This window comes from Hypanus sabinus, chromosome 9, assembly GCF_030144855.1.
Source record: "Hypanus sabinus isolate sHypSab1 chromosome 9, sHypSab1.hap1, whole genome shotgun sequence".
Lineage (NCBI taxonomy): Eukaryota > Metazoa > Chordata > Chondrichthyes > Myliobatiformes > Dasyatidae > Hypanus > Hypanus sabinus.
The window spans coordinates 39,036,184-39,062,871 of NC_082714.1; the positions used below are offsets into that span (position 1 = coordinate 39,036,184).

At 40.7% G+C, this 26,688-nt stretch overlaps 1 pseudogene; it reads right to left on the reverse strand.

The window, feature by feature from the left end:
• Nucleotides 1-1,111: 1,111 nt before the first annotated feature.
• Nucleotides 1,112-2,474, reverse strand: LOC132398979 (UDP-glucuronosyltransferase 2A2-like; annotated as a pseudogene).
• Nucleotides 2,475-26,688: the final 24,214 nt, after the last annotated feature.

The following is a 26,688-nucleotide window of genomic DNA, read 5'->3' on the forward strand; positions in this document are numbered from 1 at the left end:
GGCTTCTGCGTAGGCGTAGCAATCCTCTATGGCTGTACACCTCCGTTGGGAATGTGTGCATGCCGCTAGTTATTTCAGTCGACAGGTCTTTATAAGTTATCATTTTGGACGATCCACTTTACGCTTGAGTTTACAACTTCTTGTGTACTTCGGTCTTGGTTACACTGCGGATATTGAAACACAGTCAGGCCGAGAGGTATTCATGGCAGCATCTGGAGCAGCCATGTTCGTGCGTCGCTATTCGCCCGCTAACATGCAGAGAAGGACACCGAGGTAAATGTTTGAATAGGTACCTAGTCGAAACTTGTCCAAGACAGGGATCAAAACAGATTGAACTTCAGCCAATTTTCAATTCACTGCATCAACAGTTCGTGGAATATCTATATACCTCGACTACCAACATACTTTGACGAATATAACAACAGAGTCACAGTTGTCAGTGAGATAAAATTCCACCTGATCTCTATCTTAAACATTTATTTTAACATAGTAAACATCAGTGTTAGATTCCCCTAGGCTAGGGGAGTAATCGTCCCCTCCATGTCCACACAGAAAGACCTGTCAGGATTTTGCATTTCAATCACCGCCTCCCTTCTAGACTTCAGCAGATGCAATCCTAGTCTGTTCTCCCTTGCTTAAGACATGCGTACCATGCTACTGAAGTGCTTATATTACAAATAACTAGATCAGAACAGTGGGCATTACTCCATGGGTGATATCATTTGCACATGCATAACTTTCCTACTCTTGAATTTCGTTTCCCTAGCAGTGAATTCAGGCTGGATTATATTCAGGCTTTTAACGAAATGTTTGCTGTTTACTGGCAATAAGAAAGTTATAAGGGAACTAAGATGGAGGGGAGAAACAAAAAAATTTGCAATGGATTTAAGCAGATAAACTGAGTAGGAAAAGTTCATGGAGTGAAAAGTTGGGAAATAGGATGCTATTCAATTTGGCAGGAGGAATAGCCAAACAATATTAGTGTTAAGAGAGATCTGGGTATCCTTGTAAAGATGGGAGGCTATTGATATCAGAGAAAAATGCGCTGCAGCATTGCAAAATGGGACGCCGACAATGATCGAACTCTCATTCTTCCTGTAATTCATTTCATTTAGTCCCTTTTCCTCTTCCTCCACGCGCACACTTCGATAAGTAGAGCTTTTAGCAATTTAAATACGAGATAAAGGAAAAGCCCCATGAAAACCACAATAATGGTAAACACGTCCAGTAAGTGGTACTGACAGAATGGCAGATCATTGCCCGCGGCTCTAAAATGAGGAGCCCCCCGGTGCCTTATTGTGTATTCAATCCAGAAAGCAGCCAGCTCCATTGGCCGCACTGGAACGTCCCGGTGCAAGGCGGATAATCGTTTCATGTTCTCTGCATAGGAAGGGTTTTCGATGACTGTCTTCACTGCATGGAAAATATCATCGCTTTTAATGTGAGCCAAGTCTAACATGACCGCTGCTCCTCGGGTTTTGAGATACAAAAGGTTATCATATTGATCAGCAAGTATTGGAATACCAACAACTGGAACCTCATGATAAATGGCCTCATAAAGCCCATTCTCACCGCCGTGAGAGATGAACGCTCTTGTCTTCGGATGACTCAGCAGGTCATTTTGTGGAAACCAGCTCAAGATTTCCGTGTTTCCTAAATTCGGGGGTAGCGCTCCAATATACCGCCAGATGACCCTCTGAGGGAGTCTGGCCAGTCCTGCCGCGACCTCACTCGCCACATCTGGGGGTAGAGTGTCCACCACACTTCCTAGGGAGAAGATCACCACGCCATTCTCGCCAGAACCATCCATGAAACTTTGCAGATCAGCAGGGAGCGGTCGACCCGGGCGTCAGTGAATACATCCGATGTAAATCATGGTCGGCCGGGGATACTCAAAAACAAAATCAACCTTCATTAGGACGGTATCAACCTTTCGATAAAGTTCTTCCACGGTAATTTCATCATTGAGGTAACGCTGACAAAGCCGATTGTAAGCTGGGTAAACGTCGAAGTGGCTTATGAGTTTAGACACCCTGTATATCAACACGTTCTTCAATCTGCTTCATTCTTCATTCTGTCGCTCAAACGTGAATTGAACATGGGCACAAAGGAAAGTGGCGACGGGGCGAAGCTTAGTGGACGTCCTCGGATATCATCCGCCTGCCGAAAAACACCAATGAAGTGTTAAGTACATGGGACAGCATGGCACCGGCTGCATGGAAAGGGTCGGCCAAAATCACGTCAATCCCCCCAGCTTTCAGCCGATCCATCAAAGCGCGATCCTCGAACAGTTCCTGAATGAACGGAGAAATCACTTCAATATTGATGGAGGACACTGCGATCAAGGTGAGGGCAGCGGAGATGCTGGAGAGGAAACCATCTTCCACATAGAAAAAGTTGAAGATAATATTAGGCAATTTGTCTTCGGCAAGAGCCTCGTGTGGCTGTTCACCTGGAATGCGGATAGTTTCCATGGCGAAATTTTTGGACGTTGCCTTAATCCTTTCTTAGCAAACTGTCGCCCCTCAACACCGTCACCTCCTGCCCTCTGCACCAGTTCCAGGAGCAGGGATTTCATGATGATCCAGTGGCTCCAGTCTGTGGGGATGGCAAGGATCCTGGCAGCTTCTGGGCTGGGACTCCTTGCGGAAAAAAAAACATGAGAAAATACAGCAGAAGGGTCTGAAAACCCGCTCGGCTTTTCTTTGACATGTTCGGTTACGAATCTGAAACAAAAGGTTGTTCGCTTGTGCTGAAACCTTTGCAGAGTGAGTCCAAGTACACTTCTGGTTCAGTTACTCAAGTTCAGTCATGTTTATTCGAGCCTTTATCTGTTTTAGATGCTGTATTGCAGAAAGCGGGTATCGAAATAATAACGACAAAATTGAAGCAAGAAACAATTCCCACTGTTACTATCTCAGTTTAACTTCAGACCACACCTGTGTTAAGTATGCAGTATAAAAATAACAAACAAAATATACAAAACCAATACGCTAGTGGCAATTCAAATTCAAAACAGACAATACAAACAACGTTAGCATTCCACTTGACATACACGTGCTTAACTTCCAAACTAAACCTTGAAATGAGTTTTCCTCTCTCACGTTATGTGAACAGAGATTAATACATTTCCATCAATCTATTACATTCACATTCGGTCGTGAAACAAAGAAAGACAAATAAACTTTTACAATATACTACCTTGTAGTTGAACTAAAAAGACTAACGTAGATTTAAAGAATTTCGCAATCACGCTATTCCAGCATCGATCAATTTTACTGGAGAAAATCTTTCTTCATCAAACCTAAGAAAAGTACTCGAACATCAGGGGAGCAACGAGACAATTCATGAAATGGTTGACTTCAGAAATCTGATGGCTGAGGGGAAGAAACTGGTTCTTAATAATCGACTGAGGGTTTCCAGGTCTCTACCTCTCGATATAGTCATGAGAAGAGAACCTGTTACAGATGGTAAGAGTGATTAATGATGGATGGCACTTTCTTGAGGCACCACCTCTTGAAATGGTCTCAGTGGTGGGAAGGGTATGTCCACCTTGCAGCTAACTGACTCTACAACCCTTGGCAGCCCCTAGTGATTTGGTGCATTAAAAGCACAGAAATCAGGCTGCCATGCAACTAGTCAGAAAGTTTTAATGGTACATCTTGTAAGAATGGAAATATGTAAGAATTTTGAATCCACAATTATTCTGCATCTGCTATCTTTTTCAGTTACTGAATCTCCCTGGATGCCTCTAGGGCTGGGGCTGTTGAACTTGAGCCACAATTCATCTTCTGTAAGGTATCACTGGCACTCTCCTGTCAATCAAACTGTGCAAATTAGCTTTCCATTCTTCTGGGAGAAACAACATGCTCTGCTCTAACTTCAGCCTTCCTGCTGAACCCATCTGAGTCTGTTTTTTTTACAATATCTCACATGCATAATATTATGAATTTGGTGAAATGGACAGGGCTGGTGGCAACTGGTTGGACTCAGAGGTTCTAAGCTAGCCCTGCTGCAGAGAAAGTGGACAAGTAGTTTGTCTAGCCTATCTGCAATGGCAGAAATATGGCTTTAAACATCTACAGAAAATTCTTAATTGTCCTGGGAAGTCAGCTGAAAGTGTCATGGATCAGAGCATAGTTCAAAACCAACAGCTCAGAGATACAGAGTTTGGGATGCATTGATTGCAATATGAATAGTTTGATAGCATGCATCAGCATAACAGTAAATGTCAGGAAAGATAATGGGAAGTAATGAACAATGTGAAATATGAGACAAGTTCTTTGAGTAAGTCATCCCAGGTATAGAGGCTTTGGGGAGAAGAAGTGGAGGCTAAGGTAAGTTTCTTTACTTGTCTATTTGGTCTAGCTGGAGTGCTGAGAATGGATTCGTGGTTAGTGGTTTGTTCATCATGTCAGACGTGGGATTTCTGGGAAGCCTCCAGTCTCCCTGATAAATACATCTGTGTGAAATTGCTCCAACTGTAGTTCCTTACATGCTACGTTGGAGAACTGAAGCTGCAGCTAGATGACCTAGAGCTTCTAATAGGTAATAAATATTAGCTACATGGAGGTAGTTGCCCCTAGGTGCAGGAGGCATATAGATGGGTGACTGTTAGGAGAGGGAAAAGGAACAGACAAACAGTTCAGTTTACCCCAGTGGCCATTTCTCTCAATAACGGGTATACTGCTTTAGATATGAGGAAAGCCATAGGGTCAGATCTGTTGCACTGAAGGCTCAGAAGGGAAAGAGGGAGGAAAGGAGTGGAGTGCTGACAGAAGATTCAATACTTAGGGGAGTATGAGATTCTGTGGACATGAGACACTCAGACAGTATGGTGCTTTCCAGGTGCCAGTGTTAGCAAAGACTCAGATTGGGTCCACAGCACTCTAAAGGAGGAGGGTGAGCAGCCAAGAATTGTGTCATAAGCGTAAATCCCCAGCAAAGATTTTACTGCTAATGTTGTAGGGTATTTCATGTCAAGGTTTTCTGTAAAAGCAGTGTGTTCTCCTGGTAGCATTTGGATTACAGTTGAAGATGAGGGATACGAAGAAATGTTGTGTCATACAATCAGGATAGTGGAACTGGGAGAATGTTCGAGTGAATGCTGGGAGGAGAGGTTTTGTTATGGACACTGAGCTGGGTTAATATCTTTTTCAGCGGGAGATGGAGAGAAAAGAAGCTCGAGAGAACCAGCCAAAGGATTCAATCTGGTGGGATGGTGCACCAGAGTGAAAATTCTACTGGAGAATTGGAGAATTGGTGAATAGGAGTTGGCGACATGAGTACATCAGACACAATGGCTTTTGGAAGATGTGAGCTCCAACATGTGTATATTTAACTGTTTCATTATGGTGGGACCTTTTTTTTCTTTAATACTTGTTTCATGAATCTAATATTCATAAATGCATTTTATAATTGCATGGACTGTAGAATCTGTTATTTCTTGCCTCCAGGCGATTGCGTGGGAGCAGTTAATTACAAAGTATTCACATAAACCTGGGTTTGGTTGCGTGAGACATCCCAACCTGACAGGTTTGGAAGGATCCAAATCATATAGATGAATTAAACAGGTGACTTCAGCAATTATTATAGCAGCAGAAGGATCTATACCCAGGAGTAAAAATAGGATGAATAGAAAACTGGCACCATGGTGGACAGAGGAATGTTGCCAGGCTGTAAAAAGCAGAAATAGAGCACTCAGACTAGTTAAAAGAACCCATAATATTCAGCATTTGATTCAATAGAAGAAGGCACAGGCAGTGGTGAGAAGAACTATACATCAAGCTAAAAGGGCAAGTTGGAGGAGTTCTTGCTACAAAATAGGAAGAACAACGCCTTCGGGAGAAGTATGGGGAATGATTAAGAGGACGGCTGGGGGGGGGGGGGGAGATAGAAGGGAATGGGAATATCCAGTAAAGATACCTGAGGAAGAAACAGCAGTCTCCAGTAGGGATAAGGCCGAGATCATGACCAAGTCATTTGTAAAGGTACATAGTTCAGAAAATTTGGCTGAAGAATGGAGAAGGAGAATGGAAAGAACGATGAGTCAACAGGTGTGTTAAACAGGAGGGAAGAAACTGATGATATAATTGATGAACCATTTACGTTGGCAGAGATGGTGAGAGCAATAAAGTGATTGAGGCCAAACTCCCCAGGGAAAGATTTGATATGCTATGTTACGCAAAAAAGTCTAGGAGAAGGAGCGTTCTTGAAGTTGCTGCATCTTTACAACAGAGTGTAGGAGGAGGGAAGATTACCAAGTGCATGGAAAGAAGCAGCAGTAATTCCAACAGGGAAACCTGGCAAGGATCCATCAAAACCTACTTGCTACAGGCCAATAGCATTAACATCAAATATATGTAAGATAATGGAAAGGATGATAACAGAAAGGTTATTGTACGAGCTTGAGAAGAGGGGAATGCTGGCAAGTTATCAGTGGTTTTAGGAAGGGAAGGAATTCCATGGACTCAGTGATAAGGTTAGAGACTGAAATAAGAAAAGCCCAGGCAAATAAAGAGTCAGTAGTTGCAGTGTTTTTTGACATAGAAAAAGCCTATGACACGAAGTGGAAGGAATGATTGTTAACTAAACTGCACAAGATGGAGGTTGGTGGGATAAAAGATCTTTTGTTTGGTAGGAAAATTCAAGTTTGGATTGGGTCAAAATTATCAAATCAGCACACAGTGGGAAATGGCACACCTCAAGGTAGTGTGATTAGACCATTACTTTTCATCATTATGATCAATGATGTCTTCACAAAGGTACCAGTGGATATAGGTAGGTCACTGTTTGCAGATGATGGGGCCTTGTGGAAAAGAGATAGGAACATGGAGTATATAATTAGAAAGCTACAAGGAGCAATTGATGAAGTGGAGGAGTGGGGCTATGATTGGGGATGTAGATTTTCAGTAGAAAAAACTCAAACTTTATGTTTCACCAGGAAGAGAATTGAGGTAGGGAAGAAGTTAAGGATGTATGGGATAGAATTAGAAAGGGTTGGATCATTTAAATTTCTGGGAGTTATGATTGATTCATGATTAACATAGGCAGACCATATCAGGAAAATTGAGAAGTGTAAAAAAGTAATAAATGTGATGAGATGTTTGACTGGTAGGGAATGGGGAGCAAGTTGTTCAGCATTGAAGATAACGTATGTGGCTTTAGTAAGATCTGTGTTGGATTATGGAAGTGTAGCATATGGATTAGCAGCTAGGTCTCTTATAAGGAAACTGGATGCGATTCAGGCTCAGGCTTTGAGAATGTGCAGTGGGGCTTTTAAAACATCACCAGTATCAGCCCTACAGATAGAATTGGGAATAATGCCTTTGGAACTAAGAAGGATGCAATTGACGGCAAACTACTGAGCTAATTTGCAGGGGCACAATGATTCTCACCTGGCAAAAGGAGTGTTGCAGGAGTGCTGGGGGAATGGGAGGCTTCAGAGGGATAACTTTAGTCGGCTAGGGAATAATATTGCTAAAGAATGTGGAGTGTTTGATCTAAGGATAAGTCCTTCAATAGTTTATCCGGTTGTAGCCCAATGGAAGATTGTATGGCCTGACATAGATTGGCATTTGTTAGAGGTGAAAAAGAAAGAAAAATATAAAGCTGATTTGGTAAGTGCATTTAACTGTCATGTGATGGAAAAGTATAATGATTATACTCAGATTTATACGGATAGTGCTAAGGAACCTTAAACAGAAGTGACAGGGTTCGGGGTGGCTATACCAGCAAAAGAAATTGGAATCAGCGGAAGAACGTCTAATAAGTTAGGGGTGTAAACAGTGGAGATGTTGGCAGTGTTGGTTGTGTTGAGATGGGTGGAGAAAGCTAGATGAGTCAAAATGTTTATATGCTCAGATTCATCTTCAATTCTAGTACGTTTAAGGTCTTTTCACTCAAACAGCTGGCAAGATATACTTTATGAAGTCCTTCAGTCAGTCACAAGAGTTGCAAATCAGGGAGGTCAGGTAAAATTTCTATGGGTTCCAGCTCATGTAGGGGTGAAGGGGAATGAGAGGGTGGATGAGTTGGCAAAGAGGGCATTAAAGAAAGAAAATACAGAAATGCACATTAGTATCAGTAAAGCAGAGGTTAAGTGTGTAATCTGGGAAAAAATCAACCAAATGTGGCAAGAAAGATGGGGCAGAGAGGGGAAAGGGAGGCATTTATATCAAATACAAAAGATTGTTACAGATACTAGGGTAGGCAGTGGACACAGAAGAGATGAAACTGTGTGGACTAGGTTAAGGCTGGGGCACTGTGCTCTAAACAAAACATTGAAAATGATAAGGAAACACCAGGCAGGATTGTGTGAGGAATGTCAGGAAAAGAAGTCAGTAGGACATGTAATTGTGAGTTGCATGAAGTATGGGATACAGAGAGAGATGATGAGAATTAATCTAAGGGAATTGGGGGTGCAGGAATTCACATTAAAAGGGTTACTGGGTGAGAGAGCACAGGTCAGGGTACCTTTAGCTTTCTTAAGGGATACAGGGGCTTTTTGTAGGATATGATGGATAAGCAGGAATAGGGCACTAGGATGACCAAAGAAGGAAGGAAGGATAAAGTGTAGATTAGGGTATGTGTGTGTGTGTGTGTGTGTGTGTATGTGTGTGTGTGTGTGAGAGATTGGGTGAAGGGATTTAGAATGTAAGTTTGTTGTCTGATCCACACTCTGGAGCAGAAGGTGGCAGTAATGCACCATTAAGCTGGGTGCCAACCGTCGTAAAACAAGAAGAAGAAGACAAGCTTACAAGTAACCATTCTGATAGAGACAAAAGTCCAAAGATTCTTGATTGGACACCTGCAAAATCTCAGGGAGAACTAACTGGAAGTAACTTAAGTGTAGAGAAGACCTAACTATATATAACACTTTAAAAAAAACAAAGTGCAACAATACATTATAATTAATAAAACGCTGCAAGAAACAGCCTCAGAGCCCTCGGAGTACTCTACCGACGACCCGAGATTGTGACAGAAGAGGACATATCCTGCACGGTGAGACTGAAGTTATTATTACAAATCTTCACATGTGGGTGGATTTTAAGGGGCTGATGACAACTTGATGGACTCAAAGGTCTGCTACAGAGGAAGAAGGTGAGAAATTTGACTGTCCAGTCTGCAAGGGACGGTAGACAACTCGATGCACCTCAGTTCTTTAATTGTCCTGGGAAGTCGACTGGAAGTGTTAAAGAACAGGAGAAGACAATTTAGGAACCAAGATTCAAAAGAAACTTGAGGGACTTCACTACTTGTATAAAGAAAATGTATTAAAGAAATTTATAGAATTAAAACTTTTTGAACTTCATATCCACAAATCAAGGGTACTATAAAGAATGTGATAGTACTGATCTTGCAAGCAGCAAATGAGAAAATAAGAACTGCTGATAAGTTATATGAACTCTTCTATCAATGCGTTTTTAGAATTGATTATTGACGCAGGGCAACCCGCATTCAATAAATTATTGTACTTTCAGAGCCATCCTGGTTTTATGAGGGTGGAACAAATAGAGCTGTTGAAGATATGTCCATGAATATACTATATCCTTATATTCATATTACTTAAATGATATTAATTGAGGGTTCATTGACTAGGAACAATGTACTAGTTATACATGAAAGATCATGCAGACCTTGCTTGGTTATATTACATTTTGTAAAAATATTAGATGAAACTCTGAACAACTCCAGGTGACACTTTAGCACTTTATGAACTCGCAATATGTAACGCGACTATGCAAGTTATACACTGTTGGTTTGTTGAATGTTTGTAAATAATGCCTGTATTCTGTCTTAGCCTCAAGGAACCAATTACATGAACACAAAAGACCAAATAATTTTTATGTTTCTATTTGCCTCACTATGCTTGTGCATTGAATTCCTATTTATTGAAGGAAAGGCCTGAAGAAAGGTCTCGGCCTGAAACGTGACTGTTTAGTCTTTTTCCATAGATGCTGGCTGAACTGTTGAGTTCCTCCAGCATTTTGTGTCTGTTGCCCTATTTATAAAGGTACCTTTTGCTCGGTTCTTGTAGCTTCACCTAGACCGAGGTATCGCCATTGACTGGTACCTAGGACGGACCCAAGGAGGTTTCAGGAGTCAGAATTCTGAGTTCCCCCAACAACAGCAGCAGTCGTTCCCCAACATTGGCAACAATCACGTGGTGATTCAGCATCGTGAGCCCTGAAATCCTTCTGAAAACCTATGTAATTTATTGCATAGTATTTAGTGTGGATTATTTATGCTGTCTGATTTATGATAATAAATTAGGCTTGTTACTTAGTTGTTGTGCGTTGATGCTTATTGCCACAGTTCCTGGACACTCAAATTGGTTTGAGTCTTTTGTGTCTGAGAAACCTCAGCTCCACCTATCACAGTTACCTGTCATCAGCTTATCCAATAACGATATACCTCTGCTTTCGCCGTGTTTTAAGGAAGAGGAACCCAGAGTCATTAGTCTCAATGAGATAACAATTCATCTCATTTCTATCTTGAATGGGTAAACTTTTGTTTTGGCTTAGTGTCCCTCAGTGTTATATTCTCCGAGAAGAGGAAATATCCTCTCCAAATCTGCCCAGAAAGACCTGTCAGAATCTCATGTTTCATCACATCGTGGTTGAACAGGGACCGCTTGCTTGAGTCCGACGCAAACTGGGGTGGTTGTATTCTCTGGTAGCGACTCATTTCGATTTCCCATACCGATCTACTGCCACAATGAGGCTATCTCTGGTTTGAGGAGCAATACATATTCCATCTGGGTAGCCTTGAACCCAATGACATGAATTTGGATTTCTCGAAATTCCAGTAATTAATGATCCTCACCACTTCTCTTTTTTCCCGTTACCTTCTCTGTTTACCATTGCCTATTCTGTTTGTGGGTGCCTCAGAATATTGAATATCCATTCTCTTCCCCAAAGCTGCCGATCACCTCTTCTAGTTCTCCCACCTTGTTCCCTTTATTTCATGGTCCACTGTTTTCTCCTGTATGATTTCTTTTTCTTCAGCCTTTTACCTCTACTATCACTTTTTAGTTTCTTACTCCCTTCCTCATCCCAAACACACCCACCTTCTCTTTACCTGGTATCAGTTATGACCTACCAGCTTGTACTCCTCCCCCACTTTCTAAATCAGGCTTCCGACCCCTAACTTTCAAGACCTGATGAAGGGTATCAGCACAAAATACCCGATGCTTATTCCACTCATTGAAGCAGCCTCACTTGCTGATTTCCTCCAGCAATTTGTCCGTGTTGCTCACGATATCCAGCATCAGCAGAAAGTTCTCGCCAAAGCTTTCTGGTCTGATATTCTTGTCGGCCGCTACTAAACAATTTCCCATAAATCATCAATTTAACCACATTTGTTTTACATTGATTAAAGCGTTAAAATAATTTCATGAGTTGTTCTATACATTAAAATGGAATCTTTATTTGGAGATGTGTAGAAAGATCAGTTACCAGCATGCTTTTTAAAAAAAATATGACAGGAAATATCTTTAGCATTATGACAATGCTATCAATTTATTTCGGACGATTACACTTCGCAATTCACTTTACAATTTCTTGGCACCTGTGGTCTTGGTTACTACGTGAACATTGATGGACCGACACTGTGTTTGGAGAGCAGTGCTCACCAGTGTACTCTGCCCTCATGCAACACATCTAGTGCAGTCATAAGACCATAAGGCATAGGAGCAGAATTAGGCCATTCAGACCATCAAGTCTGCTCCATCATTCCATCATGGCTGATCCCAGATCCCACACAACCTTGCCATATCCTTTGATGCCCAGACAGCTTTAAATATACCCACGAACTTGGCCTCCACCGCCGTCTGTGGCAGAACATTCCACAGATTCACTACTCTCTGGCTAAAAAAAAATCCTCCTTACCTCTGTTCTAAAAGGTCACCCTCAATTTTGAAGCCGAGCCCTCTTGTTCTGGATACCTCCGGCATAGGGAATGCGTTCTCCAAATCCGCCTTATCTAGTCCTTTAAACATTCGGTAGGTTTCAATGAGATCTTCAGACTTTCTTCTAAACTCCAGTGAGTACAGGCCCAAAGTTGCCAAAGACTCTTCATATGTTAACCCCTTCATTGCTGGAATCATCCTTGTGAACCTCCTCTTCACTTTCCCTAATGATAATACATCCTTTCTGAAATATGGGGCTCATATCTATTGCCAATACCCCTAGTGTGGCCTGACCAGTGTCTTATAAAGACTCAGCATTATCTCCTTATTTTTATATTCTATTCACCTTGAAATAAATGCTAACATTGCATTTGCCTTCTTTACCACAGATTCAACCTTCTGGAAGCGTTGGGCGAGGATTCCTAAGTCCCGCTGCACCTCTGACATTTGAACCTTCTCCCATTTAGATAATAGTCCATTCTATTGTTCCTTTACCCAAAATGCATTATCATACATTTCCCAATACTGTATTGCATCTGCTGCTTTTTTGCCCATTCTTCCAACTTGTCTAAGTTCTGCTGCAATTGGATTCTTTCCTCAGCACTAGCTACTCTTCCACCTATCTTCATATCAGCAGCAACTTTGCCGCAGTCATCAATTCCATTAACTGAATCATTGACAAACAATGCAAAAAGTCCCGATACTGACCCTTGAGGAACACCACTAATCACTGGCAGCTAACCAGAAAAGCTCCCATTCATTCCCACTCGCTACTTCCTGCCATTCTTCTATCCATGCCAGTATCTTTCCTGTAACACCATGGGATTTTATCTTGTTAAGCAGCCTTATGAGTGGCACATTATCCAATACCTTCTGAAAATCCAAGTAAATGACATCCACTGCCTCTCCTTTGTCCACCCTGCTTGTTACTTCCTCAAGGAACTCTAACAGATTTGTCAGGCAAGATTTCCCTTCATGGAAACCATGAGCACTTTAACTAATTTTGTCATTGGTCTCCAAGTACCCGGAAATCTCATCCTTTTTTAAAATATATTTTTAATTAAATTTTTAAGAGAATTACATACAATGAATAGAATAATAAAGTAATGAAATTTAATATTAGCCCTCCCACCTCCCCTTAACCCTTACCCCTTTAACATCCCTGTCTAAAAAAAAGAAAAAAGAAAAAAAAAAAGAAAGAAAGAAGAATTGCCCGGATATCGGAGGATCCCCACATGCACTACGGAGTTCAAAATAACTTAGTATGTATCTTTATTTTTTCCCCAAATAACTAATAATTTTATCTTCAAAGGACCTATATATTTAATCCTATCTTTTGTAGATAGGGGTGCCAAATTTTCAAAAATACATCATATTCATTTCTTAAATTATAAGTAATTTTTTCAAGTGGAACGCAGCTATATATTTCATTATTCCAATGGTCCATATTTAAGTATGAATCTGATTTCCAAGTAACTGCAATAGTTTTTTTGGCTACTGCCAATGCAATTTTTATAATTTTTTTCTGATATTTATTCAATTCAGGTTTCGGTATTATCCCTTCAGTATCGCCTAATAAAAATAATGTTGGGCTATGTGGAAGTTGTATTCCAATAATTTGTTCCAGTAAAAGTCTTAGATTTATCCAAAAAGGTTGAATTTTAAAACAAGACAAAGTAGAGTGTAAAAAAGTACCGATTTCTTGATTACATCGGAAACATTGGTCAGATAAATTTGGGTTTAATCTATCTATTTTTTGTGATGCAATATATAATTGATGTAAAAAATTGTATTGTACTAATCTAAGTTGGACATTTATTATATTTGTCATGCTATCGAGAGATAGACTTGACCAATTTTTTTCATCAATTTTAATATTCAGATCAGTTTTCCATTTTTGTCTTGACATGAATTCCTGGTTTAATTGTCTGTTTTTGAATCAAATTATACATACAAGATGTAATTTTTTAAATTTTTCCTTTTTGAATTAAAGTTTCTATTTCATTAGGTTTTGGCATTAACATTGTTTGACCCAGTTTATCTCTTAAATAGGCCTTTAACTGAAAATAACAGAAAAGAGTGTTATTTGATATTTTATATTTATTCTTTAATTCATCAAACGACATCAATATACCTCCTTCAAAACAGTCACCTATATATCTGATCCCTTTTTGAAACCAGTTATATAAAAGTTGATTATCCATTGTAAAAGGACTAAGTTGATTTTGAATTAGTGTTCTCTTTGCTAATAAAGATTTCTTTATCTCATCATCCACATTTACCTTATTCCATAAATCGATCAAATGGGAAGCCTCATCCTTGATAATAGAATCCAACACATTCCCAACCACTGAGGTTAGGCTAACTGGCCTGTAATTGAATTTTCCTTTGCCTTCCTCCCTTCTTAAAGAGTAGAATGACATGTGGAAATTTCCAGTCCTCCAGGACCATGCCAGAATCAACTGATTTTTGAAAGATCACGAAGAATGCTTGAATCCATTTGGATTCAAGCTTCTGAAAATAGAATACAGGGAGTTAGGGAGAAAGCTGAAAAGCAAGACCTGAAGAATAGTAATAATGGGATTGCTGCCTGTGCCACACGGCAGTGAGGCTAGGAATAGAATGAAGTCACAGGTCAGACGAATGATTGCTTTTGTAACATTAATGGCCAGAAGGTCTATATTACAAAATTGGAAAGAAGTAAACCCTCCTACCACGTCTCAGTGGCTTTTTCAAACTATTTCTTATCTGAGTTTGGAAAAAATTAGGAGCACTATTTTTGACTCATCAATTAAATTTGAAGAAACTTGGGGACCGTTCATCCGACATTTTCATATGAATTAATTTGGCCTTTCCCAGACCTTCTCTTTGTTTATTCTTGTTCAGGTATGGAGTTCCGGAGTTCTTTGACACTATCATATACTTATAAACTGTTATTATTGCCCATGTTAGTTTTAGTTTAGTGTTTGTTTCATATATATTTTTTCTTTCACACATTTCTAACTTTTTTTCTTTTTCTTTTGATGATTAGTTTTGTTTTTTTTCATATATAATTATATAGACTTGATTGATTAATGTACTTTTTTGTTGTTGATGTTTAATAGGATATCATTATCCTATTATTAATGTAATCTTAAGTCTATTGTATTCATAACCTATTCATTATTATGTTATGTTTTTTTATATTTATATGAAACTCAATAAAAAGATTGAAAAAGAATGAAGTCACAGGTAAATGTGTGAGTGAAGAATTGGAGCAGGAGGCAGGGATTCAGGTTTCTGAATAATCAAGACCTCTTAAGAGGAATAGACAGAGTGGACAGCCAGTGCCTCTTCCCCAGGGCACCACTGCTCAGTACAAGAGGACATGGCTTTAAGGTAAGGGGAGGGAAGTTCAAGGGGGATATTAGAAGAAGGTTTTTCACTCAGAGAGTGGTTGGTGCGTGGAATGCACTGCCTGAGTCAGTGGTGGAGGTAGATACACTAGTGAAGTTTAAGAGACTACTAGACAGGTATATGGAGGAATTTAAGGTGGGGGATTATATGGGAGGCAGGGTTTGAGGGCCGAAAGGTCTATAATGTGCTGTACTATTCTATGTTCTATGTTCTGGTGCAGCTGGGACCTGTACAAAAGGGATCGGTTACACCGGAATCTGAGGGGGACCAATATACCAGCAGGCAGGTTTGCTAGAGCTGTAGGAAATGGTTTAAACTAATATGGCGGCAGTGGGGGGGGGGGGGGGGGGGGGGATGGGAACCAGTATGATAGAACTGAGGATGAGGTTTACAAGAACATGATAGATGTAACATGAATGCAAGGAAAGACCAGCCAGTGATTAGGTACAAATGCAGACAGAGCAAGGAGTTAAATTGTACCACAGGTAAAATCCAAAATGGGTGAAAAATGCAGGACTGAAGGTGGTGTATTTACATGTGTGTAACATTCGGAATAAGGTGGATGAACTCATGGTGCACTTAAGACATTGGTCAGTATGACATTGTGGCTGAAAGAAGGCCATAGTTGGGAGCATAACATCAAAGACTGGCAGGAAGGCGTGAGCAGTGGTGTGGCACTGTTGGTAAGAGATGGAATTACATTTTCGTAATTGGTTGACACAGGGTCAAAAAATGTTGAAGATTTGAGAGTGGAGTTGCGACTCTGACAAGGTAAAAAACCCATATGGGCTTCCAGATAGTAGCTTGGGTGTGGGGTTGAGTGTGGTGAACTACATATACCTGTCTGGACATGCCCCCTGCTGACTGCTCCTGTGGCTCCTCCCACAGACCCCTGTATAAAGGTGATCAAGGTCTGAGCCTGGCCTCTCAGTCTCCAGGATGTAGTATGGTGGTCAACCACTGCTTGTTCCTTCGTCCAGTCAATAAAAGCCGATATCTCGCCTTTACGTCTCAGAGTGAGTTATTGATGGTGCATCATTGAGATTGCAAAGGGAGCTGGAAAGCATGTAATAAGTGCAATGACTCAATAGTAAAGAGGGACTTTAACATGCAAGGGGATTGTGATAATCAGACTAGTGTTGGATTTCAAGAGAGGGAATTTGTTGAATGCTGTAACATGGCTTTTCAGAGCAGCTTGTGCTTTAGCCAACTCGGTGAAAGGCTATCTTAGATTGGGTGTTGTGTAATAACCCAGATGTTAGTAGTGAGTTTAATACAAAGGAACCCTGTGGTAGGAGTGGTTATAATATGATTAAATTCACACTGCATTTTGACAGAGAGAAGCATAAGTCAGATGTATCATTATCACAGTAGTATAAAGGGAGTTACAGAGACATGAGAGAGGAGCTTGCCCAGATGGATTGGAGGAGGATACTGCAGGGATGAAGGCAGAGCAGAGGAAGCTGAAGTATGTGGGAATAGTTCACAAGGTGCAGGATAGGTATGCCCCACAAGAGAAGTTCTCCAATAGCAGGGGTATTCAACCATGGCTGACGAAGAATTAAGAAGTGCATAAAACCCAATGAAAGGGCATGTAAGGCAGCAAAAGTGAGTGTGAAATTGGGTGACTGGGAAGATTTTAAAATCCAACAAAGTGCAACTAGAAAAGCTATAAGAAAGGAAAAGATGAAATATGTGGGCAGACTAGCCAATAATATAAAGCAGGATACCAAAAGTATTTTCAGTTATATAAAGAGTAAAAGGGAGGTGAGAGTTGATATTGGGCCACTGCAAGTTGACCTTGGTGAGGTAATAATGGGGGACAAATAAATGGCAGATGAGCTTAATGAGTACTTTGCATCTGTCCTTACTGTAGAAGACACTAGCAGTGTGCCAGTGGTCCTTGAATATCAGGGAGCAGGAGTGAGTGCCATTACTATTACAGAGGAAAAAGTATTCGGCAAACTCAAAGGTCTTAAGGTGGATAAGTCAACTGGACCAGATGGACTACAGTCCAGAGTTTTGAGAGGGATTGCTGAAGAGATGATGGATACATTGGTCATAATCTTTCAAGAATCACTTGATTCTGGCATGGTCCCAGAGGACTGGAAGATTGCAAATGTCACTCCAGTCTTTAAGGAGGGAGGAAAGCAAAATAAAGGAAATTATAGGCTCATTAGTTTAACTTCAGTGGGTGGCAAAGTGTTGGAATCTATTGTTAAGAATGAGGTTTCGGATTACTTGCAGACTAAGAATAAAATAAGTCAAAGTCACCATGGTGTCTGTGAAGGGATATCTTGCCGACAAATCTGTTAGACTTCTTCAAGGAAGTAACAAGCAGGGAGGACAAAGGAAAGGCAGTGGATGCCATTTACTTGGATTCTCAGAAGGCATTTGATCAGGTGGAACACATGAGACTGCTTATCAAGATAAAAACCTATGATGTTACAAGAAAGATACTAGCATGGATAGAGGAATAGTTGACTGGCAGGAGGCAGTGAATGGAAATACAAGGGGCGTTTTCAGGTTGTTTGCCACTGACTAGTGGTGTTTTTCAAGGGTTGGTATTGGGACTGCTACTGGTATTGTTTGTCAATGATTTAATGGAATAGATGGCTTTGTGGCAAAGGTAGCAGATGATACAAGGATAGTGGAGGGGTAGGTAGTGCTGAGAAAGCATTCCGATTGCAGCGGGAATTAGACAAATTGGAAGAATGGGCATAAAAATGGTGGATAGAATACAGTATTGGGAAATGTATGATAATGCATTTTGGTAAAAGGAACAATAGAACGGACTATTATCTAAATGGGAGAAGGTTCAAACATCGGAGGTGCAGAGGGACTTAGGGATCCTCGTGCAAGGCTCCCAGAAGGTCAATTTACATGTCGAGACTGTGCTAAAGAAGGCAAATGCAATGTTGGCATTTATTTCAAAGGGAATAGAATATAAATGCAAGAAGATAATACTGAGCCTTTATAGGACACTACTCAGGCCATGCTGGAGTTCTGTCAACAATTTTGGGCCCCATATCTCAGAAAAGAGTTCACCAGGATGATTATGAGAATGAAAGGTTTAACATAAGAGCGGCTTTTGGCAACTTCGGGTCTATACTCACTGGAATTTAGAAGAATGCGTGGGATCTCATTGAAACCTACCAAATGTTGAAACAACTTGATAGGGTGGATGTGGAGTGGATGTTTCCTATGGTGGAGGTATCCAGAACTAGAGGGCACAGCCTGAAAATTGAGGGATGACCTATTAGAACAGAGGTAAGGAGGAATTCTTTTAGCCAGAGAGTAGTAAATCTATGGAATGCTCTGCTACTGACTGCGATGGAGGCCAAGGCCGATGTTGATCATTTCCTGATTCGTCAGGGGATATCGCGAGAACCAGCCGAAAGATAGAATACTGCCGTGAAACGCAGCGATTAGCTAAATTGACCAGAGGTGACTCCACGGGCCCTCCTGACAATGCACTGCGCTCCAAAATGCTTAACAGCCTATCACTAAAGGAGATGGTTTTGGGCTGCCCATGCTTGACAGTTGCCCTCTCTTTCTAATTAAACAGATGGATATCCGTATTTTGAGTGGAAGCATGTTGCAGTATTTTATGGCACTAGCACAACCTCTTAAATGTTCCCATCCACAGGTATTTGAAGCCCTGAAGTTTGAGCTCACTCTAGAAATGGCACACGTACCAGCTGAGAGATTGGGTACCAGTGGGAGCCTAATGGCGAAAGAACTGCCTGGAGCCCTGCTGAAAAAGTCAATTCCAAGTCTTGCCGACCGCATACCGCTTTGAAAGTCCAAGGAATGTGGACGCAGACACGTGCCTCGCACATTATCCCAGTGGTGCCGCCGGACCAGGGTGTTCCCTCTTAAGCTGCACAGGTACATGGCTGTGCAGTAACTGAAACGCTCCCGCGCATGTATCCTCTGTTGCCGTGCAGCTGGAAATGGACACAGCGGGAAAAAGTTCACAAAACACAAAAGATTTTCTTTATTATACTGTATTCCATCATACACTTCAATTCATAAATAAAATCAAAAGTATGTAGTTTTTCAATTTTATTCTAATTATTCTAAGTATGCATATTACAAAACAAACATTTAATGTGATGTGCAGTTTTCAGGCCATGTAAAAATTTTCTGCTCAGAGCAATGGTTGGTCTGCACAGCTGTTAAAAAAAAATTAGAGGGAACGTTGCAGGTGGCCAAAAGAACGTTGATGATAAAGACTGATGGACTGAATTTTTTTATCTTTGCTATTTGCCACTTTAAGTAATCAATGAGTATTGTAAGTTTTGGGCAATCTGGACACCTATTTTCCACTTGGTTGCAGAAGTTTCTCTCAACAATTATACTCCTAATACCTTTCTTCAACAAAGTTATAAATATGTGTTACGCATTTACCCATGAGGTTGTAGGTCTGCTGCTTTAGGACCTATAAATTTCAGAAGGTGTCTTGCCGAAGTGTTTATACCGCTGGATTGTAGTGAGTTCACTTCCACGAAACTAGAACTGTAAAGAGACCGCGGGACTGCACTGCTATCGGAGTGACTCTCAGCAATGCAACTGTTCTGAGGGATGGTTTCAACCTACTTATAACAATTGCATAATCACCCCCCCCCCCGTCCTGAAACTGTTTCCTGCAGATGGGATGGGGGTGAAGTATGTCACTATAACTGTGAAGAGACGGGGAGAGATTTAGGTAACATTACGTGCAATGTCTATACTACTGGTGACCCTCCGAATCCTATAAACAGTACTTACAGCATATGAGGCCAACAGGCCTATCACTGGCTGACAGGTCACCACCTCTAAAGCCGGATTATTGACCCGAATCAAAGGCACGGAGGGGTTATTGTTATCTGGTCTATGTAGTGCCATAGATGTATCACTTGCCTACTCTCTCACTCTACATCCCACTGTGTACAAATGTAGGAAAGTTACGCTTGTTCAATAAGGTGTGGTTGATATGGAGTTTTTGTACATTTCATTGTGATTTCTTTAAACTCCAGAAAGCATTGTCTTACCATAGCAATTATTCCTACAATGATTTGAAGACAACTGTAATTCCCTTTGGCACAAGTAATACAGCTCAGGTCACGAAACATTTTCATAATTTCATAAAGCCCTCTTAACTTACAGGCATTAATCTGTGTGCAACAATAGGCAAATTAATATGCACTTTTCTTGCTATGTGGCACTTTCAAGATCTGATGTTTACTGTACAAGGGTAACCATAGCTCTCTTAACGCTAACACTTTATATGCTATTCTTCCAGCTAAAGTGAATAATATCTTATTCCCCAAGATTATACACCATCTTCCAACTTTTCTCTGCTCATTTTATTTTCCCAGATCATTTTGTTCTCCCCCATTCATCTTACTTTTGTACGAACATTTCCATTGCCATAAACATGAATACAATATGTCATTCAAGCACTTGGCTAATATCAGATATTCTATAAGTATCAGCCTACCAGTCTGAATATAATCTGTTTGTTATAGTTCTGAATAATAGTTCTGAAAACTGAATACAAAACTAGGAAAGTAATGCTGTTAGGTAAGGTGCAGTTGATGCACCATCTACACTCCGGTCTGCTTATTTGTAATGGAAGCGTTTCAGTGGCAGGGGTGGTTTGTCTCAAGAAGAAATATTGAACAGATTAGGTTTGCATGTTTAGAAGACTGACAGGAGTTGTCTCTTAAATGTAAAATGCAGACAGAACTTTCTGGATGGATTTGGAGAGAATGTTTCCTCTTAGACCATGAGACTATAAGATACAGGAGCAAAATTAGGCCATTTGGCCCATCGAGTCTGCTCCACCTTTTCATCATGGCTGATCTCTTTCTCCACTCAGACCTGTATTCCTTCATGTCCTGAGCAATCAAGAACCTATCAACCTCTGCCTTAAATTTACATAAAGGCTTGGCATCCACAGCTGCCTATGGAGGTGAGATGGAGTGAATTCAAAGGGTGTAACTGTGGCACGATGCTTTACACAGGATGCATTGGGTGGCTGTGGAGGCAAAAATGAGAAAGGCATCTAAAAGGCTCTTAGAGAGGCACAAGGGCATGTAGATAACAGGGGTATATGGAAATTGTTTAGGCTGAAAATATCATTTAGTGAGATGTTTAATTACTAATTTAATTGGTTCTATTCAACCATAAGACATAGGAGCAAAATTAGGCCATTTGGCACATTGAGTCTGCTTGACCATTCCATCCTAATTCTACTCCTGCATTAGACCATAAGACTATAAGACATTGGAGCAGAATTAGGCCATTCAGCCATCGAGCTTGCTCCACCAACCATCATGGCTGATCCTAGATCCCAATCAAGCCCATACACCTGCCTTCTCTCCATATCCTTTGATGCCCTGACAGATCAGGAAACAATCAACTTCCACCATAAATATACCCATTGGATTGGCCTCAACTGCATTCTCTGGTAGAGAATTCCACAGACTCACCACTCTCCGGCTAAAAAAATATAATTCCTCCTAACTCTGTTCTAAAACATCACCCTCAAATCTGAGGGCATGCCCTCTAGTTCTGGATATCCCCACCATAGGAAACATCCTTTTCACATCCACCTTATCTAGTACTTTCAACATTTGGTAGGTTTCAATGAAATCCCCACACATACTTCTAAATTCCACTGAGTACTGTCCCTAAGCTGCCAAACACTCCTCATATGTTAACCCCTTCAGTCCTGGAATCATGCTCGTGAATCTCCTCTGGGCTCTCTGGAATGATAATACATCTTACCAGTAATCATAAATAATCAGCAAGTGGAAGAGGTAGATGAGTTCATGTACCTTGGGAGTAAAGTCAGCATTGATGGAGATAGTGGTCAGGACGTATTAGCAAGACTATCTAAAGCAAATCAAGCTTTCGGCAGCCTCAATGCAGTTTGGAAATCCACACAACTCAAACTTAACACCAAAATCAGAATTTTTAAAAGCAACATCCTAAGTGTGCTACTTTATGGAAGTGAGTGTTGGAAGATGACGAAAGACATCTGCAAGAAACTTGACACGTTCCAGACAAAATGTCTACAACATATCAAGAAGATCTTCTGGCCTGAGAAAATCAGAAACCAAGACTTGCTTACATCTTGCAATATAGAATCAATCTCAGTTTGTGTGAAAAGAAGACGATGGAGATGGCTGGGCCATGTAATGAGAATGCCAAATGATCAACTAGCAAAAGTAGCACTAAGGTGGACTCCACAGTGAAAGCAAAGTAGGGGCAGGCCCAAAATGATGTGTGGAAGATCTGTGGTAGCAAAATTGAAAGAAGTAGGCACGAACTGGGTAATGGCGAGCAGCAGAGCGAAAGACCGGCAGAAATGGAAGATCCTTGTGGAGGCCTCATGTGCCACCTAGGCACTAATGGTTCAGGCGACGACAATCTAAGATGAAAGGGTCTGCATTTTCCCTTGCTTTTATATTCTAATCCCCTTGAAATAAATGATAACATTGCATTTACCTTCTTTACCACGGACTCAACCGGTAAACTAACCTTCTAGGAGACATTCACAAGGATCCTTGAGTCCCTTGGCACCTCTGATGTTTCAATCTTCTCCCCATTTAGATAATAATCCATACTATTGTTCCTTTTACCAAAACACATTATCATGTATTTCCCAACACTGTATCCCTTCTGCCACTTTTTTGCCCATTTTGACCATTTTGTCCAATCTGTCTAACTCCTGCTTCAATCAGATTGCTTCCTCAGCACTACCTAACCTTCCACCTGTGGATCACATCAGCCATCTGTTTATAAAGCAGGTAACTTTAAAATCAAAGTTTATTGTGAAATTTTAATCAGAAGTTAATCTGGTAATGATTAGCCAAAGTTTGGTCACTGTCAATTTAGTTAAATATAAAATAAAGCTATATTACAATAACACTCAAATTGTATAGGCTGCTGTCACAGTACTTTTAGAGCAATGTACAATATCGCCTGGGGAGGGATGGGCTCTGCCAGGTTTCAGATGTCCAAGACATGCAGTACGATGAGCAATCACCAAAAGGGTTGGTGCAAAAAGCTTGTCATGATAGTGCCCCAACAACTCCACACACACACACAACATTACAACATTGTACAGGGGTTACAGTGGAACAGGAAACTTCACACAACTATTGTCTTCATTCCCCTAACAGCTTTCATACTCTAGAATTTGTAATTGCTTATGGCAATATTGCAAATCTCTCACAATTTTACTTTCATCACACACAAATAACAGTACATGTTTTCTTCGAACCTGGGTTGGAACTTATTTACAATAACATTTATTAAGATAGATGTCACCGCAATCTGGATACTTCTGAAAACAGTTACGCACACATTCTACATATTCATTAATACCATTGGCTTTTGTCCAACACTTTTTATGGTAATCTACTATGTGACGGAAACATTTTCTTTGGGCTCCTACTAGATCACTTCAAGGTACATTTAAATCAACATATCCCTCATTTTCTCTGCACCCTTCCACTGGCTGAAACCCATAGTGCTGTTGGGATCTTACAATGCCCTGAGGCACAGCACCAGTTGATGCTGGCTTCACAGAGTACTCAAGAGCTGCTATTTGCCTTGGTCTTGTTGGGACCATGCAGGGGTACGGCATCTAGTTCATCTTCAATGGTTCCATTTAATATCAGAGAATGTATACAGTCAGCAACCTGAAATTCTTGTTCTTTGCAGACATCCTTGAAAAGAGAAGAGAATCCCAAAGTATGAATGACAGTAAAGGATTAAAACCCCAAAGCCCCTTCATCCCCCTCCCATACACAAGGAGTAACAAATTTTATACAGTATTGGCTTATCAGTTATGGATATTGATCATTTGGTAAATTGTATATATCTGAATTCCTTACTTGCAAGATCAATCGCCATTCACAGTAGAGGTGATAAAAGTCATTCAAAATTTCAAGCTGACCATCAGTGATATTATCAGATTAGTAAAGCATTGTCCCTTTTCTGTTGGGTGCATTTCACATTCTTCCACTAACCTACTCTTGTTTATCTCCAGTACACTCTATTGCGTAAAGGGATGCTGTTTTATGAAGACCTTTCTAGAAAACTCTATCTACAGAGGTTTCACTTGTCAGTCTTAAGTACAATTGCCACAGTTACATCCCACCTATCTGTAGAAAGCAGAGGTGTCTCCAGAAGTCTCACTTGACCACAACAGCCACAGGCTATTCTTGCCTGTACATTGTCTTTAACCCTTACCATACATAATAGGTTCTTCATTAGTAAGGGTTTCAAGGAGAAGTTAGGAGAATGGAGTTGAGAGGAATAATAAATCAGCCACGATCGACTGACAGAGGCAACTTCATGGGCTAATGGACCTAACTCTACTCCTATGGCTGCTGGTCTTGTAACTTATGGACTTACATTTTCAAACATTTGTTTGACATTTAGTTTTTACAATGGATTTCTTTATTGAGTGACAAATACTTGCAAAGCATCAAGGTGGAAAAATCCCCAGAATAAATTGCAGTTTATTGCAGGAAGCAAGAGAAGAGATGACTCCGACCTTAGCGAAGGTCTTTTTTATTAATCTGTACTAGCAACAAGCAAAGTCCAGGTGGTCAGGAGAATTCCTGTCCTTGTTCATTAAGGAAAATATGAATACGCTAGGAAATTATAGGCAAGTGAGCCTTATTTCAGCAGCAGAGAAATGATTGAAAAGGATAGGATTTAGAAAAATGTAACTACTGTTATGTAACTGTTTAGGGCAGATCCTTTCTTAAAAAGTTGATTAAGTTTGTTCAGGAGTTTGCAAAGGTATTTTATGCAGGCAGGGCAGTAGATGATCTGTACACAGATATTTATAAGCCGTTTGAAAAGGTCCTTCATGGTAGGCTAACCCAGAGGGTTAATATACATTGGATCAACAGTGATTCAATAGTTTGCATTCAGAATCCTTCATGCAACATTTCATCATGGCTGATTAATTTTCCCTTTCAATCCCATTCTAATGTATTTTCCCTGTAATCTAGATCCTATCAACCTCTGCCTTAAATACACCCAATGACTTGGCTTTGAATTCCACAGATTCACCACCCTCTGGCTAAAGATATTCCTCCTCATCTTTGTTCTAAGTTGTCATCCTTGTATTCTGAGGATGTTTCCTTTGACCTTAGACTCCCCAACTATAGGAAACATCCTCTCCACATCCACTTTATTCAGGCTTTCAAACATTCGATAGGTTTCCATTAGATCCTACTCCACCACCCCCCACCCGCCAAGTTTTCTAAATTCCAATGAGTATCACGCTTTTGTTCCTGGAATCATTTTTGTGCAGCTCCCATGCCACCGCATTCTTACAATCAGATTTCATTTTTCCCAGCAGAACCACTCCTCTGCCTCTGCCTACCAGTTTGTCCTTTAGATAGATTGTGTATCCTTGGATATTAAGCTCCCAACTACAATAATCTTTCAGGCATGGCTCCATGATACCCATAAGGTCATACCTGCCAATCTCTAACTACACTACAGTTGCTTCTACCTTATTTTGTATACTGCGTGCATTCAAATATAAAACCTTCTGTTCCATATGGTCACTTTTATCAATATTTTCCCTTTTACACTGCAACCCATTCCACTGACTGCAATTTTGCCCTGTCATCTGCTGTCCTTCCTGATAGTCTCACCATACACTGCCACTCCTTGTATACCAACAATCCTATCCTCAGCCCTTTCACTCCAGTTCCCGTTCCCCTATCAAATCAGTTTAAACCTTCTCCAACAGCTCTAGAAAACCTGTTTGCAGGGATATTGGTTCCCCCCAGTATTAGGTGTTGCCTGCCTCTTTTGTACAGGTCATACCTTCCCCAGAAGAGATCCCAGTGATTGATAATTCTGAAACCCCATCATCTTCACCAGTTCTTCAGCCACGCATTCATCTGCCAAATCATCCTATTCTTACCTTCACTGGTGCGTGGCACAGGCAGCAATCCAGAGTTTGTTACCCTAGTGATCCTGCTTTTCAGCTTTCTACCTAGCTGTCTAAATTCCCTTTTCAGGACCACCTCTCTTTACCCTCCTATGTCATTGGCACCAATATGTACCAAAGCATCTGGCTGCTCACCTTCCTCCTTTAGAATTTTGTGGACACAATTTGAGATGTCCCTGACCCTGGAACCTTGGAGGCAACATACCATCTGGGTCTCTTTATCGCATCCACAGATTCTCCTATTTACTCCTCTAACCAAGGAAACTCCTATCACCACTCTATTCACCCTTTGTCTTCTTGCCTTCCAAGCCACAGCTATAGACTCCCCCGGTAGGTCAACCCCTCCCCAAACAGTATCCAAAATGGTACATTTGTTATTGAGGTGAAAGGCTACAGGGAT